This window comes from Oxyura jamaicensis, chromosome 21 (assembly GCF_011077185.1).
Source record: "Oxyura jamaicensis isolate SHBP4307 breed ruddy duck chromosome 21, BPBGC_Ojam_1.0, whole genome shotgun sequence".
In the NCBI taxonomy this organism is placed as follows: Eukaryota; Metazoa; Chordata; class Aves; order Anseriformes; family Anatidae; genus Oxyura; species Oxyura jamaicensis.
The window spans coordinates 1,683,128-1,700,979 of record NC_048913.1 but is presented as its reverse complement, the minus strand read 5'-3'; the positions used below and the strand labels follow the sequence as shown (position 1 = coordinate 1,700,979).

Genomic DNA, 17,852 nt, shown 5'->3' with positions numbered 1-17,852 from the left:
CCCAGTACCAACAGTCAGACACCGTTTGCTGCATGGCTGTGGCAGGGATTTGGCTGAACTGCGCTGGGCCTCTGGTAAGCACACGAGCTTTGCCTGTGATGCTGTATGGAGAGGCCATCTCGTGACATGCGTGGGCCCGAACATGACAGAAGAGCTCGGCTGTTGTGCTGTTGGCCCCCTTAGTTAGGGGCTGGTGGTTTAATTTTGCTTTAGGCAGACCTAAAGAGCGAGTTGAAAGCCCATTGACTACAAGCTAACAAAAGCAGGAAAATGCAGCTTTACGGTAGTGACTACCACACAAATCTCTCTAGAGGGTGGCAGAGAGCTATTTCGACAGGAAGATTTGATAGTTTATGTGTGCAGCACAATCAGGAGCAACAGAAAAGCACTCTTTGTCAAGTGTGTTTCAGGTGGCAGCACAGGTTATGCTAGTGGCAAAGTCCTTAAATATTCACCTCCATCATCTGCTCAGCAGGGTTTTTCTCTTGCAAAAGCTGCACAGTACTTTTCCTGCAATTGCAGCTCTCTGACCATAGCCCATCTTGTGCAGAACCAGGGGGTGCTTGCAGGGAACCAGCTCTGAACTGGGGGCTACCTCATCAGGACTGGAAATCATAATGAAGTAGCCTGGTCCTCGCGGCTGTGCTTCCAGGATGGCAGCTAATTATTTCAGAAATGTGAGTGTTAATTCAAATGCACTTCCCAGCATTTTTCGTCCTTCTGCTGATCGCGAGCAGCTTTCTGCGAATGTCTTCTCGTGCATGTTCAGAGGTGTCGCCGGGTGCCTCCTTGGGTTTCATTCACAAAACCACAGATTTTGAAAATTGCTTTGTGTATTCAATGTGGGATACAATCCTGCCTGAAGCTGATGAAAAAATGTTTGTTAGCTTCAGCACAGGGTTTCAGAAAATCTTCTTTTCCACTAAAACAGTTGTTTTTGTTTTCTTTTCTAAATCCTCAAATCCTAAACTCATACAACAATCTAGTCACTAAATCAGTTTTACTTAGTGTACAGATTTTTGACAGCACAACATGGTTTTGTACCTTTTGAGGCCTGGCTTTTTGGAAAATTAGACTCAGAGAGGACGCAGCTCACTGCAACACGGCCGTTCCATATGCCCCATGCCCTGCAAACCCAACCTCGCTTGTGGGTGCTGGAGCAGGTGGAAATGCTCTGGTGCTCTGAGCGAACAGAGCACGGGAAGTCCTGCGTGCGCAAATCTGAAATTCAGTTTGCTGCCACGCACAGAAATCTGCCCCTCGCTAGCTGGGAACAGGCCGTAGCAGGACGCTGCGGGTCACACAAAGAAGTTTGCAGAAGCAGTGCCCTGAAGAGGTCTGAATACAGGCTCAATTAAAGGACTGAAACATCTGTATGTGTGTTTGCAGGCCGTGTTTTATCCCTGATAACTCAAGTCATAATGTACATAAACTGCTTAAAACCGATTTCGCCACAGTTAAAATTGAATATGATGGTTATTCTAGAAAATATGGCCTATTTCCTTTTACTAGTTAGCTTTTAAAGGTGTTTTACAATTCAAATGAGCCATGCAATTAAAGGTGACATTGCCAAAACTGGACAGACTAAAATTAGACATTCCTGCTGTGTGTTAGAGCTTGGCCCACATTTAGCTCACGCTGTCTTTGGGCTGTACCTGTCTGCTCCAATCTTATGAGTCAACAGGATACTGAAATGTTCCAGAATCCTGCTCTTTGTGTTTCTCTGTTCTTTCTGTCTTCTAGCATTATGCTGTCCTTCCTTCCCTTTATAGCATTTAATGCTCAAAACCACACTCATGGGCACACACTTGTATACATACATGCACTCAGAGCAATATTTTAGCATGTTTGCATAGAGAACTAGGAAGCACTTCATTATTATTACACTTACTGACTTGACCACTATAAGCCCATAATTAGAAACAATCCCCGAGTTTACAATCCTAATAGCAGGCAGCGGGGTGGCAGGCTGTTATCTGTGCTTCTTAGCTAATAAACCGAGGACCAAAGGGGAGCTTCAGCTGTGCTAGGTTTGAGCCACAGTCACTTACACATGCTTTGGTCTACGTAGATTCAATGGAATACCTCAGTTACAAGGTTGTCTTGAAAAAGATGATTTTCCCACCTGTGGGTGGGAGCCTGGAGCAGCGCAGAGGGCGTGGGGGATTTTGAGGAACACACAGGAGGTCACTGGCAGCAGCAGCAACAGTACCCAGAGCTCCTGACATCCTTCTAAAAAACCCTATGCATTAATTAAATACATAATTATATGGTCCCTAAGTAATCAGTGACATGATTGCCATTAACATTTAACAATGCAAAGCGTTCTGCCACAGTTTGGGAACAATGTGTTAGTGTGGAGACTCCTGAAAATTCCTGTCGTCAATAGCTCAAGGCAAATTACAAAGTCAAAAGTGAGGGATATCTCCCTGAAAATGCCTGTTGTTCTTTGAAAACAGGATGTGGCCACAGAAAATTTCTCCTTCATTTTGAGTGCAGCTCAATGCATTTAATAAAGACCTTCTTCAAGTCAATGAAGTCTGTGAAGTCACGATTTAACCACTCAGATTGGTTTCATATCAGTACAAGTGAACTGCCTGACATATCACACTCCTTTATATCAGGTAAGCGAGGAAAAATAATTATTTTCTTTGTGCGAGAGCAGGTTGGGTTTTAACCTTGATGGTTGTGTACTGTGTGTGCACAAATACGTGTAAACTTCAAAATCTGGCACAGAAATTATATTGAAATTCTGTGGGTGTGAATGGTGCTAGGAGCCTGAAGAACATACTATATGTGTATTTTAAGTCACCCTGTATAGCTCCCTGCCAAGATAAGATTATATTCTGCAATACATAAAAGTGTAGTGTTTGCATAGCACCTATAAGGTACTAGGTGCTTTACAACGTGCTGTGGAACTCCCATGTTATAAAATAGTGTATAAATATGCTAGGAACTAACTGTATTGCCTATCTTTTTTCCTAAATGCCTTTCGCCGTGTATCATTGGAGCCCTAAAGCCTGTCCCACGGAACATGCCATCTGATTCCAGGAGCAATGAACTTCCAAAAAAAAAAAAAAACAACAACAACAAAAAACCCACCACAGTCACTTTTTAATGGCACCAGTTACAAGATCCAGGTCTTTTCACACCGGGCCAGTCATTTGAATCCAGACCAGGTTGGTAGTTATGTCTGCTGAGTGACCTATATGAAAAGAGTTCTTGGTTTCAATCCAGTTCCTAATGGAAAGATGCCCAAGTTGCTGAAACGAGCATCCCATCTGGCTGCGCCGCTAGCAGTGTGAGCACCGGGGCGAGCTGGGAATGTGCCACAGAGCCAGAGCCTGCGCCTCGCCCCCACGGGTGGTCTTCTTGGGTCAGGGCTGAAACACACTGATGATGGTGACACAGGGTAGCTTGCGTTACTCCGTCTGCTGTACAGATACATGGAAAAACTCTTTCTCCAACTGTGTTTCAGTGGCACTGTTCCGACTTGCTTTAGAGGTTATTAGGTTCTTGCTGCAGAGTGAACACTTGAAAAACTTAAGGACCGCTCTCTGATGCCAGATTTGGCTCCAACCATACAGGGCTTTTCTGTACAAGTAATTTCTGGAGTGAATGAGATAATTGTGGGCTGCTTCAGCAGTGCCAATATAACAGAAAGCAGAGTGCACATAACTTGGATCGAAAGTGATTTAACACTGGAGCCACCTCCTGAGCAACACGGTGGATTTCCATCTCTTGCAGCCCATAGATCAAGACTGATGTTCCAGAAGAGGTGCCACAACCCAGACAGTTGTTACAGGTTTGATGGAGATATTTCTGCTTGATGCATGACATTGTTTGGTTTGTGCTGTTCAAGAGGTCATCCTAAGTCATCATTTTGAGCTGGCCTTAAAATATATGAATGTGGTGACTGCTGCAGAAAGATTGACATGTGGCAATATTTACCCCAGAGATTTTATTGTCAGCACTAAAATGCCTTTCTGTTAATCCTTTAATAGCTGTCGGCTTCATATCTGAACTTGGAGCTCTCTCAAAGTCTGGGGTCAGCACATGCTCGCGCTCCCCAAGCCCCTCCAGCAGCCATGGCAGCAGGGACCCTGACACGACACGCCAAGAGCTCCCGCAGCATCTCCCCCCACCTCTGCCATTGTGTCAGCAGGTACAAATATGTTCCCTGGCAGAAAGACACATAAATCCCAACTGTCAAGAAACAAAGCACTTTTTAAACTTTAACGAGCAGACTAATGGAAATAAAATACAAAGAAAAAGAAAAAACGGAGACTAAAATGTTTTTTTTTTTATTTTGGTATTCTGCAGGAAAAAGTGTGTACGCTAAATAATAAATAAGCCACGCAATGTTTTTACAGCTTCTTTCATATGCGTGAATATTTAAAACATGCAAAAATGTGGAATAGGCATTTACTGAGGACAAAAGAAGAGAACTTATTTTATGTGCAGAGAGCAAGATGGTGAAAGCAGAGAGATGCATGTTTAATGGATTGGTGCTTGCACAAGGGAGGTATTTCCAAGTGTGAACGTATTTGTAGACAAACCAAGCTGACAAGTTAGCTTGGGGAAGATGTATTACAGCAGAATTGGCCTGGGAAACGGGATTTTGTTGTGAGGGTGCTCATTAGTGCAAACATTGCCTGCTGGGTGGTGGCAGCCCAGCAGCCAAGTCCTCCAGCTACTCTGGAAGTCCTCAGCCCTGGTTTCTGGGAGCTCCTTGTATGTAGCCAGCAAAAGATTTCTTTTCATACCTTTGTTATAATTGAAGCCAGAAGGGACTCACTGCTGTGACCCTTGTGTTTTGTAGGAGGGAGTGCAGAGATACAGGTATGGCCGCCTTACCTAACGCAGAGCAGAGAGGAGGAGTATTTCCTTCAGGTACTGTGTGAGGGCAATTGCAGCTGAGGAAAGAAAAGACTATTTTCATGGTAGTAAGGAGAGAGACAGCCTGGAGCAGCGTGGCACGTGAGGCTATCAAGGGCTTTCTCCATGGCTAGCTGGGCCATGCCTTTGTGTTTGGAAGTCGCTGAAACCAAAGAAAGAAAGGCCTGTTGCCATGACTGGCAGGGTCTCATTATTCACTGTTCCATGGCTTATGGTATAATGCTTGTTTAACTGGATTTTTTTTTTCCTGACTTTTGATTTCTTTTTGCCAACTTTATATTTTAATACATGTTTTTATGGAAATATTTATAGTGCACATGTTGCATATAAAACACCATCATAAAGCTTTTTTCCTTCAGCCCTGTTGAAATAAATGATGTTATTATTATAATAATTTCATAGGGTTATATCTGTTCGGTAATGAAAAAGACCTGTGGCTGCTTGAACCATCAACCCAGGCAGGTTTTACAGCTTTCTGTAGCTGCAGTGACCTCATGGAGCTGCTGGAACTTTTAAATACCCCGTTCCCCAGCCGAGGGGGGCACGCAGGGCAGAAGGAGCAGCTAGGAGGTATGGGACACTTGCATGCTGCCCCGCAGAGGACTGAGCATTGGTTCAGTGCCTACATTGCAGACACCTAGTGTCCACCACCAGCTTAGTAGACTTGCAGGTGTGTTTCTGAACAAGAATAGGTCTGAATGAATATGGGCAGGCAGGCACATAATGCATGTGTTGGTGCTTTTCTCTGCTGGGATGTAGGCTGGAAGGGGAGCAAGTATCAGACTAGAAAGATAAGGACTGAGTATGTGAGCATCTATTGGTATAGGCTTATGTACTTGTGCGTGCACGCATTCTCACAAGCTTTAATGATAAATTTAAAGAAGGCGAGGCAAACAACTGTAAAATACTGTGGATTTACAGCAGATTTTAAAAATTAATACTAAAACATGAAAATGCTTTATACAAGAAAGAAACCTTTTAATAACTTCTCCGTCCCAGGAAAAAAAAAAAAAAAAAAAAAAAAAGGATAATGAATAATTCAGCTACCCACCAAGAAAACCGATTTGCTGAACAAGTGTAAAATAAATCTGAGGGAGGACTTGTCCAGATTCCCTAAATTAAGAACCTGGTTTGGGAATGATAAAAGTAAAGCTCGATATAGCGTGACAGTCTCTGTAATACTTTTGTTAGTAGTGTTATTTATTACCATTCATCTTATTGACTGCAGTAGAGCCAAGAGTGCCCCTGTTGTGACAGGTCCATCAGAAAGGCACCACAGGAGAGAGCTGAGCTCCAAACGCTTGTGACCCACCCAGCAGAAGGGGCAGAAGGAAGGGGCATCACGCTCAGGGTGGCAATTCCTGTTGTTGGAATGGAAATGCGCTAACACTGGCTTTAGATTGACTTTCGGTGCAAGAATAAAAAACATGGAGAGAAAGACATTGGAGAGAACAGCACATTAATGCGGCAGCACCTGTGACTCCCTGTAACTTGTCCATGGTGTTATCCTGAAGACTACACCGTGAGATTGCCTTCTATTTATGGGTACCACAAAAAGGTGAGCTTGAGGAAGAAGGCTGGCATTCTCTTATTTTGCCATAGATCACAGTGTGAAATACTTTGTGCCTATGCACAGCCTCCCTCAGCAAAGTCACGCGTAAGCTGGAGTCACATGAAAAGATGAGGGATTAAATTATATGCTGGGAGAGCTTTGCTAGTTAGAACTGGTTTGCCTGCAGAATAGGACCCAAATCTTATCTGAAAAGAAATAAATGCCTTGGTTATCCTGGAATAACCCCAAGACATAAGTCAGTAATGAGTCTTTAATATACTTCAATTTACACTAGAGATTTTAAAAGAATTTCATAATTGATAGGTGGCATTTTAGAAGCAGTAACATCTGCAAAAACACCTGCTGGCTCCTATTTGTTTTATCTCTGAGGGGAAGTAATGGTCAATGGCTAACAAAGCTGACACCAAACTCCAAGCAGGGAGGACAGCAGGATGCCTTTGACAGATCAAGGTCATCATCCTTGGAAGCACAATTCTCCCTTCCAGGAGAGGGTCTGTCCTTCTACTCCCAGTGATGCTCCGGAGTTTAGTTCCTAGCTGTGAGCGCATCAGATCTGAGAGAAGCCACTGGAGACAAAGACCTTGGAGACACCTTTGCATGTAGCAAGGACTGCTGAAGGTTGGGCACACTGTTCTGGAAATGGCACCGCTCTGGGCGCTTCTTGTAGAAGGCCCCTGCTTTACGTACGCCGCCTTCTTTTCCACTTCTGTGGTGGGACTGAGCATAGGTGGGGTGCTGAGGAATTCCTGGTAGAAAGGACTAGTGTTTCCTTACTTGTCAGCTTACTTCAGACACAAATTCATTTGCTGCCCCTGAAGCAACCCGGTCAAGGCTGTGTGGTCTGCTTGGAGGCCCAATCCTGTTTCTGATGCACGGGAGGTGCTCTGCATAGACTGAGCCCCTTCTCTGCCATGCTATAAAAGAGTTGGGCTTTGCGTACTGCGCTTTGGAATGAGCCCCTCGGAGGAACAGGCTCCATAAAGTTTTTATAACCCATATTTTATAAGGTATAGTGAGTTGGACGAAAGGAGTTTTTTTCATGTGTATATGTGTATATGAATCAGAGCTAATGCACAGGTAATTCAGCCTGGCAAAGTAGGCTGGACCACAGTCCCAATTTCTGTCTAAGCTGACCTCTAGGATGTGGATGGGAATAAAGGCTATGGGGAAGAGTATGGCAATAGTTAGAGATGTGATAAAACTGATCACCTTCATAGCAGAAGAAAGAACCCTCCTGGTGCTAGCCCCCCCGTCCTTGAGTGGTGCAGTACAAGGGTTTTGCCAGGGAAGGACCAACCTTCTCCACATTCCATTCTGTGGGTTTGAAGAATTGCTTGTAAGAAATACTCATAAAGTGACTGTGACTGTGCCTTATGTGTCTGTTTTTTAAACCTTAATGTGATTATGAAGAGTGGTGTAGGCATATGAAGGCACTCCCACTGTCATTGAGTGGGGGTGTGAAAGAGACAACAACACGAGGCATTGCTTCTGTGTTTTTTTGTTTGTTTTGTTTTGTTTTTCCCAAATGAATTTTTATTCCAGTAAAGCTCAGAGTTTTTGTATCTTACTGCATCTCTGAATGCAGAAGTCCCTGTATTGAATGCTGAGCACATGAAACATTTATGTGTCTTTTTATCTCATAGGCTCCCCAGGAGCAAATCTTTCCATTCCCAACCCAGCCCTCTCACAGAAGCGTGAAGGTCGTTCACACAGTGTGCGGGTAGGAGTTACGGCTGGGGCAAGAGGCTGAACCACGCGATGCTCTCAGCACAGTCTGGGCCTGGGCAAAGCTCTGGAACCTCATCAGTCTGTGCACATGTTCTCAGCAATCTGCTCCACGTTCCAGGCTCTCTTATAAAACACAAATTTTGGTTGTAGGACAAGAGCCCAGTGGTGACCACTGGTAAGAAACCTGGTCTGATTCACATCGATGCCCTCAGCCTAGTGCAAGCGTGAAGTAATCCCAAATCAGACCCCACACATTCATGACATTGCAAACACGGCCATTTGAAACGCTTTTAAAATTAGGGTTTTCGGCAGTCGTGTTCAACCTCAAAGGCTGGAAATGTCGGCAGTCTCTGCCACAAAGATGACCACAAGCCAGTGGGGATCACTGGCATCCAGCCACAGCAGGACAAGCAGGAGGCGCTGGCCCCCTGCTGTGCCATTTGCTGTCCGATGAGCACCAAACCTGTAAAAAGCTGCTTCTGGCTCAGGGTGGACTTCTGCTGGGGAAGAACTTCAGAAGGGTGTCTGCAGTGGTCTGAGCTGTGAGACAGGGGAGAACTTGGTCGCAGTGTTTTGTAGTTAACAAAACAAAAATTAACGTTATTCTGCAACAGTCATTTAGACGTGGTCAAGGTTTTAGCAGTTGTAAGGAATATTACCTGCTATAAAGTCTGAACGGTGTTGAATTTACAAAAAGTGCCTGATGTAAAATCATACTGTCAGGAACAATTAGCCATGGTGCATAAAAAACCTCTTACAGAGATTACACTTCCCAGATTGTTTTACAGAGAAACTTTGTGTTAATGTTATGCTTTGAATGCCTTTTGCCGTGAAGCATTTAAGAAACAACAGTTTATAGACTCAGATCTTTATGGTTTGGAAGAATGAACACTCCCCTCATGTTAGGCCAAATTGATGTTTTAAATTCAGGAGAAACCCCATCATGTTATAAAAAGGAGAGAATGTCCTAAGAAAGTGGTCAAATCATTCCAAGATGTTATGGGTTTAAGGTTTTTTTTTTTTTAGCTTTTTTTTTTTTTTTTTTTCCTACGGAAAAATTTTCATGATCCTGGGCATATGGTCAAAAAACACAGAAGTGAGATATTTTTAGACAAGCACATTTGGGATAAAGTTACCCGCCCCGGCGTGCGCACGGGGACAACCTGGGCTGCCTTCAGCAGCGTGGGCACCGTGCAGGAGGTGTGCCCGGCCAGTGCAGAAGGTGAGGGTGTGAGCATCCCCTGCTCCTCGCCGCCTGGCTTCTCTTTGCTCAGAGAGACCGTGTGTGCTCCAGGAGCACTGCCTGCCGTGGGGATGTGCGCACCGTCCTGGCACAGGGCTCGTGCTGTTCGACAAGGCAGGGCTGAGGCCAAGCAAACCTCAAAAAGCAGGATGCCTCCTCCTGCATGTCCTGCTCCAAGCCTTGATGCCACAGTGGGAAGGGGCTGAAGGACAGGCCTATGGGCAGGTGAGGAAGCCCCCCTGTTCCCCTGGCACTGAGGGCACTGACACAAAGCCCAGCCCTCACCCTCCAGCCAGCAGTTTTGGGGTGCAGCCACAATTCATCCCCGCCAATGCCTGTGCATCGCTGGAGCCCACTCCTGCGGCTCAGGCTCAGTTGAGTGATGCAGGATCCAACTTTGTAAGATCTGCCTGTAGTTTTTTTCCAGCCCTGTCAGCGCTGCAGAGCCAAGGCATCCCTGGCAGCTCAGGCTGGATTCTGTTTGGCCTCACGCATCATCACCAGGCTTGCCGGTTAATTCAGGCAGAGGGTGATGATGTGTGAGGCAGAAAAAGCACAGCCTGGCCTTCAGGTGCTGGGCACAGTCACCACAAAGGCAGGCAGGAAAACGCTGTTTCCATTCATACACTTGAGTGAGCATGACCTGGGAATTCTGGAGGCTGCAGCAGAGCCTGGACCATGGCAAGGCTGATGGTGCGGCCACGGAGGCATTTGGATGGCTGAGAAACCTCTGTGGCAGCAGACTTGTGTCTCTGTGGGCTATGTGAACACTGGGCTGGCACTGCAAGCCCACATGAGATCCCTGAGTGATGTTTTCAACTCAGTTACACGTGGGGCACCTCAGCACCCCTGCAGCCAGCACCCGGCATGTCTGCTTCATGGCTGCATGAGCCCACCCTTGTGTGGATGCCCCTGTGGGAGGCTGTTCTCTGGTTGTGTCCTTAATGTGTTCCCTAGCTGCGATGGATGTACAACTATTTTTAGGAGTGGCCAGCAACAGCCTGGCATTGGATCAATAGATGCATACCAAGATGAACTCTGTGGGGTATTTTCAGTTCCCACTGCCCCATGTTAGGAGATGTGGGACCAAAATAACTGGAAAAGCCTATAGCCACGCAAAGAACACAACACAAAATGCAGACCAGGAAACAGGCTGAGGTATGATCGTCAATAATGCTTAAAACTCACACACAGTCCACACAGTTTCTGGCAGGAATAAAAAAGCAAACCACACAAGATCCTGGAATATGTGTGCAGGTATGCACTGAGTTTATTCTGGCGTGAGCTGAAATATGGCCCTAATAAAAAGTCCACATCTGACATTGTGTGCTGTTCTTTTGAACTGACACAGAGAAGGTTTAGCAGGACAGTGACCAAGCTACATTAGGCCTTGGATTTGTAGATGACTAAGCCAGACACTGGTCTGCACATGAATTTTGGAAGGCTGATGGCATCACAGGCAGTTACTGTGCTGCAAATATTCTTGTGTACGTAACAAGACCAAGGTGAGGAACATCGGGGGAGACGACTTTGGAAGTCTGCTCGTTCTTTGGCTTGTAGGCTTAGGTTTGCACCTTCCAGAAGGAAAAGCGTGAGGAGGAAGACACATGCCCACAAGCTGGGAGAGAACTCCTCCTTTCTGTAAACGTGGTGTTTGGAGTGAGTCATGCTGCTCAGAAGGGCCAGGACTTGATCCAAAGCTGACTGAGCTCAGCAGCAGTCTTTCCACTAAATTTAAGGAAAGCTGGAGCCCTTGGACAGATGCTGACCACTTGGGAAGAACACAGTGCCCTGGCAGTAGTACCGTAGACACAGAAAACCAGCCCTAAACTCCCTTAGAAATGCTACTGTTTGCTCAATTTTTTTAGTAATTCATGCATAGAACCTAAAAATCTCATCACAAAGGGCTTCCCAAACAGATGGTTGTACTGTGAACCCCCCACCTTACTTGTTTGTAAAAACACATGTAAAACAAGAAGTCAGATGTGAGTTAGGCACTCTGCCTATGGTGGGATTCCTCCCGAGTCCAACGGGAGTGCCAGGAGTGCTTCTTTCAACTTCAGATTATGTGATATATTAGTTCGGTCTCAGAAGACACAGTGCTTCCTTATTTATGTAGCTTTGATCTAAAAAGCTGTTTATTTATGTTTTATTGAACTATAAAACATCCAGTAAACATGCCTTATGTTTTTATTATGTTCTACATGGACTCTGTCATGAAAATGTCAAGGAAAAATAATGAAGATCTTTATTGTGTTGCTGCTGGTGTCTTCCTTTGGAAGTTCCTATGCTTTGTGTTTCTGTTCAGATGACTGTAAAATTCATAAGGCCTGCAGATGTCTTGCCTGCTGAGCGTCTGGAGGAGAAAGGAAGTTTTTCCTCATGGAGAACCAATGGATGCACTACCAGGGGCATTATCAGAAAATAATCATTCGGCATTTCTTTTCAGATGCCACTCGACAGGATCTCGATCATAGCTGTCTGGAGGTACGGACTGTTGTGGTGGGAGCTGCTTTCTGTGCCCAGCTGCTTGTGAGAAGATGCAGGACCTGCTCTGTGCCTGCAGCCAGCAAACTACCAGGAAAACCTGACCAAGGCCCGGGGCACGGGCTCTCAGCCTTAATAGCACAGAATTCCTGCGGTGTCCTTGGGTAAGGACTTCCAGGTTTTTAGAGAATCGGTAATATCCTCAGTTATGTAACAGTGCTTCCTCCTGGCTTACGGCGTTCCCAACGTTGCTTTAAAAGAGCCAAGGTAGAAATTGGTAGTCCAAGGGAGCAGAGAAGGAGCAAGGCCCCCGCTGATCGGCCAGGGGCAGGCCCAGGTGAGCTGCAGGTGTGTGCCGATGGGGCTCCCCTGTAGCAGGCTGCAGCTGGCCCTCCCCCCAGCTGAAGTGCTTCATGCCACGGAGGCTCCACGCTCCTGGACGCTCTCTGGTATGTCCAGGCCTTTCCCAAGGAACCCAAAGGGTTTTCTGGTCTCGCAGCTGCCTGGCCCTGCAGTGAGAGGGGCTTTGGGTGGTTACTTGTGTGGGGAGGGTGCCTGAGTTGGGGCTGGGAAGGCTCCTGGTGCCTTTGCAGTGAAGGCTCAGGCCTTTGCACTGGCGGCCATGGGGAAGTGGTCTCAGGGCTCTGAGGGGGCTGTAGGAAGGCAGGGAGCCAGTGGAGCCCTTCTAGGCTGCGTGTAAGTGTCTCATGAGAAGTGTAATAAATGGTGTGTTGGGAGTTAGTGCGCTTCTCGGCTCCCTCACAAATTGATGTTAGGGTTGTTGTGGTGGTTGTTCCTCATATCAGGCCCAACCCAGCTGCTCCAAGAAGGGAGCCTGAAAATGAGCATGTTCTTGTAGTGGGAAATGTGTCGTTTTTCTGGCACTCTTCTCACCAACTCTGTTTCTTATGGCAATTTTTTCCTTTTTTTTTTCTTAGTGGTAGAAGTCTTCTCTTCCTGCCCAACAGAAGACAGCGGTGCGGAGCCTCGTACTGCCATTAGCCAAGCAGGTCAGTGCCCCGTGCGCGAGAGGAGAAGTGGGTTCTTCAAGGTGGGGAAACCTGGAATGCTTCAGACTTACATGGGTATGGTTCAGCATTTCAGAAGCGTAATGTCATGGCAGTCAGGATCTGGGCCTCGTGTTGATAGCATTTTCTCTACAAAATGTGCTCTTCAAGCTGCTCTGAGACCCGTGCGCACAAGTCCTTTTTGGGGGTCTGCAGCAGGAGCAATTCAGACATGTGAAAGTTTGCTTCCTTTCCATTTGAACGGAGAGCGAAAGGCTAATTCCATTTTACAGTCATCTTTGTACCAATATAGTTTGTATGTTGCATTTGACCTCCTGTAACAAGGTTAAACCACAAGGATCCCCTTGAGAAGTTGCTATTCATCTTTTATATGTGAAGATTTTCAAGTATAGAAAGGGGATAAACCTAATATGGTGTTTAATGGAAAAAAATTATGACACCAATAACACATCTGTGTCTGTAATTTCACAGGTTTTCTTTCTGTATATTTATATATGTATATATGTATAATTTAATATCAGCCTCAGGGTTGTGGTCTCACATGTCATCAGCTTGCAGGAAACTGGATCCTTGGACTAAGTATCAGATGAGTTGCTAATGTTTGGAAAAAAAGCAAAAAACATGCTTTGGGTCTCTGTTTTATGGCCGTTATTGAAGTAAGAATTTGTGATTGTAACCTGATGCTTGCCTCACCAACATGTTTTCATTATTGTCTGGATAATTGAAAGTCCAGGCAAATTTGGATGTTAGGAGATATTATACATGAAGGTCTCGGTGCTCAGCACAGCTGAATGTAGAGGTGGTTCAGATTAAGGATGAATGTTTCACCATTTTATGTGGGTTAGAGATTGTTTTATTCCCCACCAGCAGCAGTCCAGACACAGGCTGATTAACATGTACTTAGTTTACTTCCAGGGCTGCTTCTCCAGCACAGCCAGGCTGTTGTGCACGAGCTCTTGCTCTGAGCAGAAGTGTAACTTCTCAGGCTGACTTGGCAGCAATTCAGAGTAAACTGTTCACAACAATACAATGATGTATTTTATCTTACTCTGCAAGGAAATGCCCAAACAAAAATGGGAGTCGAGTCTGAGCTAGCCTGCGTGTGTCTAAGGAGCGGGGGGGTCTAGAGGTGGAACTGTGGGAAAACTGCTTGCAAAATTCCTTTTAAACTTGAAAATGACTATTGTTGTGGTTTGTTAGGGTGGAAATCCCTGAAATGTCTTATCTTTCCTGCTATGAGCAAGACGTTTCTGTAGAAAGAAGTTGCTAGATCTTGCCCAGCCTGTAAAAAGGAGTTTAAGCCTTTCTGTCTGTCTTGGGCCAGTCCTCACAGAAGTTCGGCTTGTTTTTGTTTGTTTATGCGAAATGGGTGGTCCTGGTTCAGTTTGTGGGTTCCAGGGCTATAAAAAAGCCCAGAACCTTGGTTTGTTGGCAGGAGCTGACATTTGTTGAAAATCATCAGAGCCGAAAGGACAGATGATGGGGACCTAACCCAAAAGGTGGTCCTCTGTGTCAGAGAGACATGATGACAGAGGCACCTCTCTGCCATAGTCCAGGCCTATTCCTCTTCCGTGGGTAAACACATGATTTAAGTCCATAGGATTTATGGATCTAGCGGTTTCCCCACTAAGTTAACTAAAAGTTGACATAGAAAAAGGTAAATGAGGTTTGTAAGCTAATCCCTATTAACTGGGCATAACTGGAAAATTAAACCAAACAAAAACTTTGGGTGGCTTTGAAAAACACCATGAGACTTTTCTGCCAGATTTCTGAATCCTTTAATTAGATGCACGTGTCTGCACTGACTAAAAACCAGGGCTCGATCACTCATTAATCTTCACACACGAGGGGCAACCAGTTCAGCGCAGCGTTCAGCCACGGCGCGAGCAGACGCTGGACAACGTGACAGCAGAGCGGCTTATTGCTGACCCGCCGCTTGGGTAAAAAGCCTTTGAACAATTGGAAAAACCTAACTCCACATTTGAGTTCTGCAAGGAACTAATTACTTGCCTGGACTCTGCCCACATACCAGCTTCTACCCCCATAAATCCACCGAACAGCAGGCATCCATGAAAGTCCTCCACACTTCTTTTCTGAATCAGGTTCTTTATGTGTATCTCAACTTGCTTGTGGAAGATTCATGGCACAAGCTGCCTTAAGTGTTTTTGTTATGAATAGGAACCCTTAAGCATTTCCTTCTCATTTAATTTATCATTTTTTTTTAAGCTTTCAACACTTGGTGCAAGCTAGAAATAATGGGAGGCAAAGTTTGTCCCTGAGAAAAGGGCCTTAAAATAATAAAGCATGCAGTGGGGAAGGAGAGGAACAAGGGAAATAAATTAGCCACTTGTGAGATGGGAAGTTTTTGTGTCGTGTGGTTTCTGTGTTGTGTCCTGGTGTCTCTAAGTATTGACTCGATTCCGTGTTCGAGTGTGCTGTTGGGCACAAATGAGTAAATAGCAAAAAGAGCCATGACAATTGGAACAACTGTGCCCCGTGCTTGCTGCTGGCTTTGGGACGTGGAGGTGTGCAGAGGTCATTCCTTGCTGCCGGGACTTCTTGTAAGGAAGACTGGCCACAGATAAATGCAGCTCAGTAGTTCCACTTCTGCAAGGTTCTTGTTAATAATTAATTATTAAGCACTGGTGATTTATTTCCACTCGCACCAGTGTTTTTTCTCCATGTGGGCTGGGAAAGTTAAAGCTGTGTTTTGAATTAGGGGTTCAAACAAATCTGCTCAGCTCAAAAGGAAACGGAGTTGAAAACATTGACTTCCTCCTGGTCAGGCATCACAACAATAAACCTGTTGAGATTTCACTTGGAAATGGGTTGCGGATTTGCTAATAAGTTTAGTAAATCATTTTACAGCTGGATTTGCCCTTTAAGTTCATAACAGAATATAAAGTCTAATACTAGCAATATCTGTAGAATTTAAACTAGAGCCATGTTTGGAGTAAATTCTTTATTTATTGCATCTTTAAAAGAAAAAGGAAATTTAAATTAGATACAAAATAGGGTGTTCTGATCTATACAGACATCCCTAAGATTATCCAGTGAGCAATGCCTGTATAGACATCAGCCTTTCTGTGAAAAAAAGTATGAAATGCAAGTCCTGAGCAGTTGCTTCATGTGCAGCTTGGCCCTCAGATACAATAACAGGCTACTTTTCTCAGCTGCTGAAAGCACTCTTTTATGGGGGCAATTTGGTTAGATGTCTTTTCAAAAGGAAATGTTATCCACCTTGTTTTTGACTGCGTGCTGTGTACGTGTGGCATACGGACTTACAAAAGTGCAAATCGCTACCAGAGTAAGAAGGAACCTTACCATGAGCAAACAATAAGGTGTGTGCGATGTAAATTTTCAGGAGTTTCACGTTTGGTCAAATCACACTTTATAAAACGTCAGTGATAAACCTCGAGTTGTCTTTAGGTGGAGCAGTTCTCTTCCTGTTGCTGAGCTCACCTTGGTGTTTGCAAGCCAGCTCCTCTGCTGCTCGGACACTCGAGTATCTCTGAGCTGAGTGCTGGAAATGAGGTGCCTGGATGAAATGTGGTTACCTTCCCAGAAGGCGAGGCTTATCACCTCCAGGGCTGCTCTGCTTTCCACTGACTCAGAAGGAGAACATTTTTCACTGCCTGTTCCAAACCAGCCGGGGAGGTGGAAGACAGCCTATACAGTTTCATCTAATCTGATGCTGGAACTCGGAGAGCATTGCATTGGTTAGCTGTGATTCAGAACGTTAACCACTAAATCAGTTAGAGGAATTTATAATTCATTTCAGCTATTGCAGGATTTAGTACAATAAGATCATTATTGCCTTGAGATATCCTTCAGGTCATTAATTTAAATTAGAAATGCCTTCAAACAGGATATCACGCACAGCTCCTTCCACGGATTCTAGAGTTTAAGTTCAATAAATGCTTCCTGCCAGATATATTGCTTCTGCCAATGTGAGACGCTGCTTCCCAGTTGTGTAATACCTGTTCACAGTTCTCAAAGGTGGCATTGCGTAAGTGGCACGAGTCTTCTTAATTATGCTAATTACCATTGCTGCTTTGTAAAGGACAGAATTCTTCTGTAATTGAATCACTCTCCAACATTCCGTGGTGATTTTGGCGTCACAGGGGTGGGGTTTATGTTGATTGCACAACTCGCTTCTAACTTAACGTGCTAGTGCTGTAAAGCCAGGGGATCTCCGATACCAGTAGCAGCTCATTCCAGCTAAGAATCGGCTGTGGTGGAAGGTGTTAGAGGAAAAATAAGTGTGACCGTGTGGATGAGGTGGGCATCTGCTGCGGAATGCAGCTCCTGTAATAGGGGTACGAGGCCTGGGATAGGGGGCAGGACTTGGTAGGGGACCTTCAACACCAGGACGTGATGGTGTGAGGTGGCAAGGGGCTGAATGAAGGGCTGGGGCCAAGCCAGATACGATGGGATGAGCTGGGCATGAAGGAGGTAGAATGCCCCAAATACCCAGGGCTGTGGGAGGCACTCTGTGCAGGTCAGCTCATCGTGAAGGCAGCCCCTCACAGCCAGGTGTTGAGCTGGACATATCAGCATAAAGACTGTGGGTAGAAATAATTCTCCAGAGTGAATCGATACTCTACCAGCCACCTTCAAAAGTAGTCTACAATTTGAGCAATTGTTCTTTTAACAGAGTGGTCTTAAACTGGAAAGAGAACATCGAGAAGTGGATATGATTGAATCGGTTTTCTTTATCACCTCTTTAAGGGATTTTTTTTCTTTTTTTACAGTGCTGCCATCAGCAGTTGATAACATTGCTGCTTTTGAATACATGTAAATTCTTTTTACACACCTGAGAACAGGCCTTGTGTAAAGCCAGGGAAAATGTTTCTGTTAGTTTCTGCTCTGTGCATCTGATGACGGCTTCCTG

At 45.2% G+C, this 17,852-nt stretch overlaps 2 long non-coding RNA genes across 2 annotated transcripts; both read left to right on the top strand.

The window, feature by feature from the left end:
* LOC118177237 lies at positions 1–4,225 on the top strand. The gene is made up of 4 exons (XR_004755715.1): positions 1–74; positions 551–677; positions 2,460–2,624; positions 4,005–4,225. It is a non-coding gene; the product is annotated as an uncharacterized LOC118177237 (long non-coding RNA).
* Positions 4,226–12,867: 8,642 nt separating this feature from the next.
* On the top strand, positions 12,868–17,053 carry LOC118177278. The gene is made up of 2 exons (XR_004755730.1): positions 12,868–12,940; positions 16,388–17,053. It is a non-coding gene; the product is annotated as an uncharacterized LOC118177278 (long non-coding RNA).
* Positions 17,054–17,852: the final 799 nt, after the last annotated feature.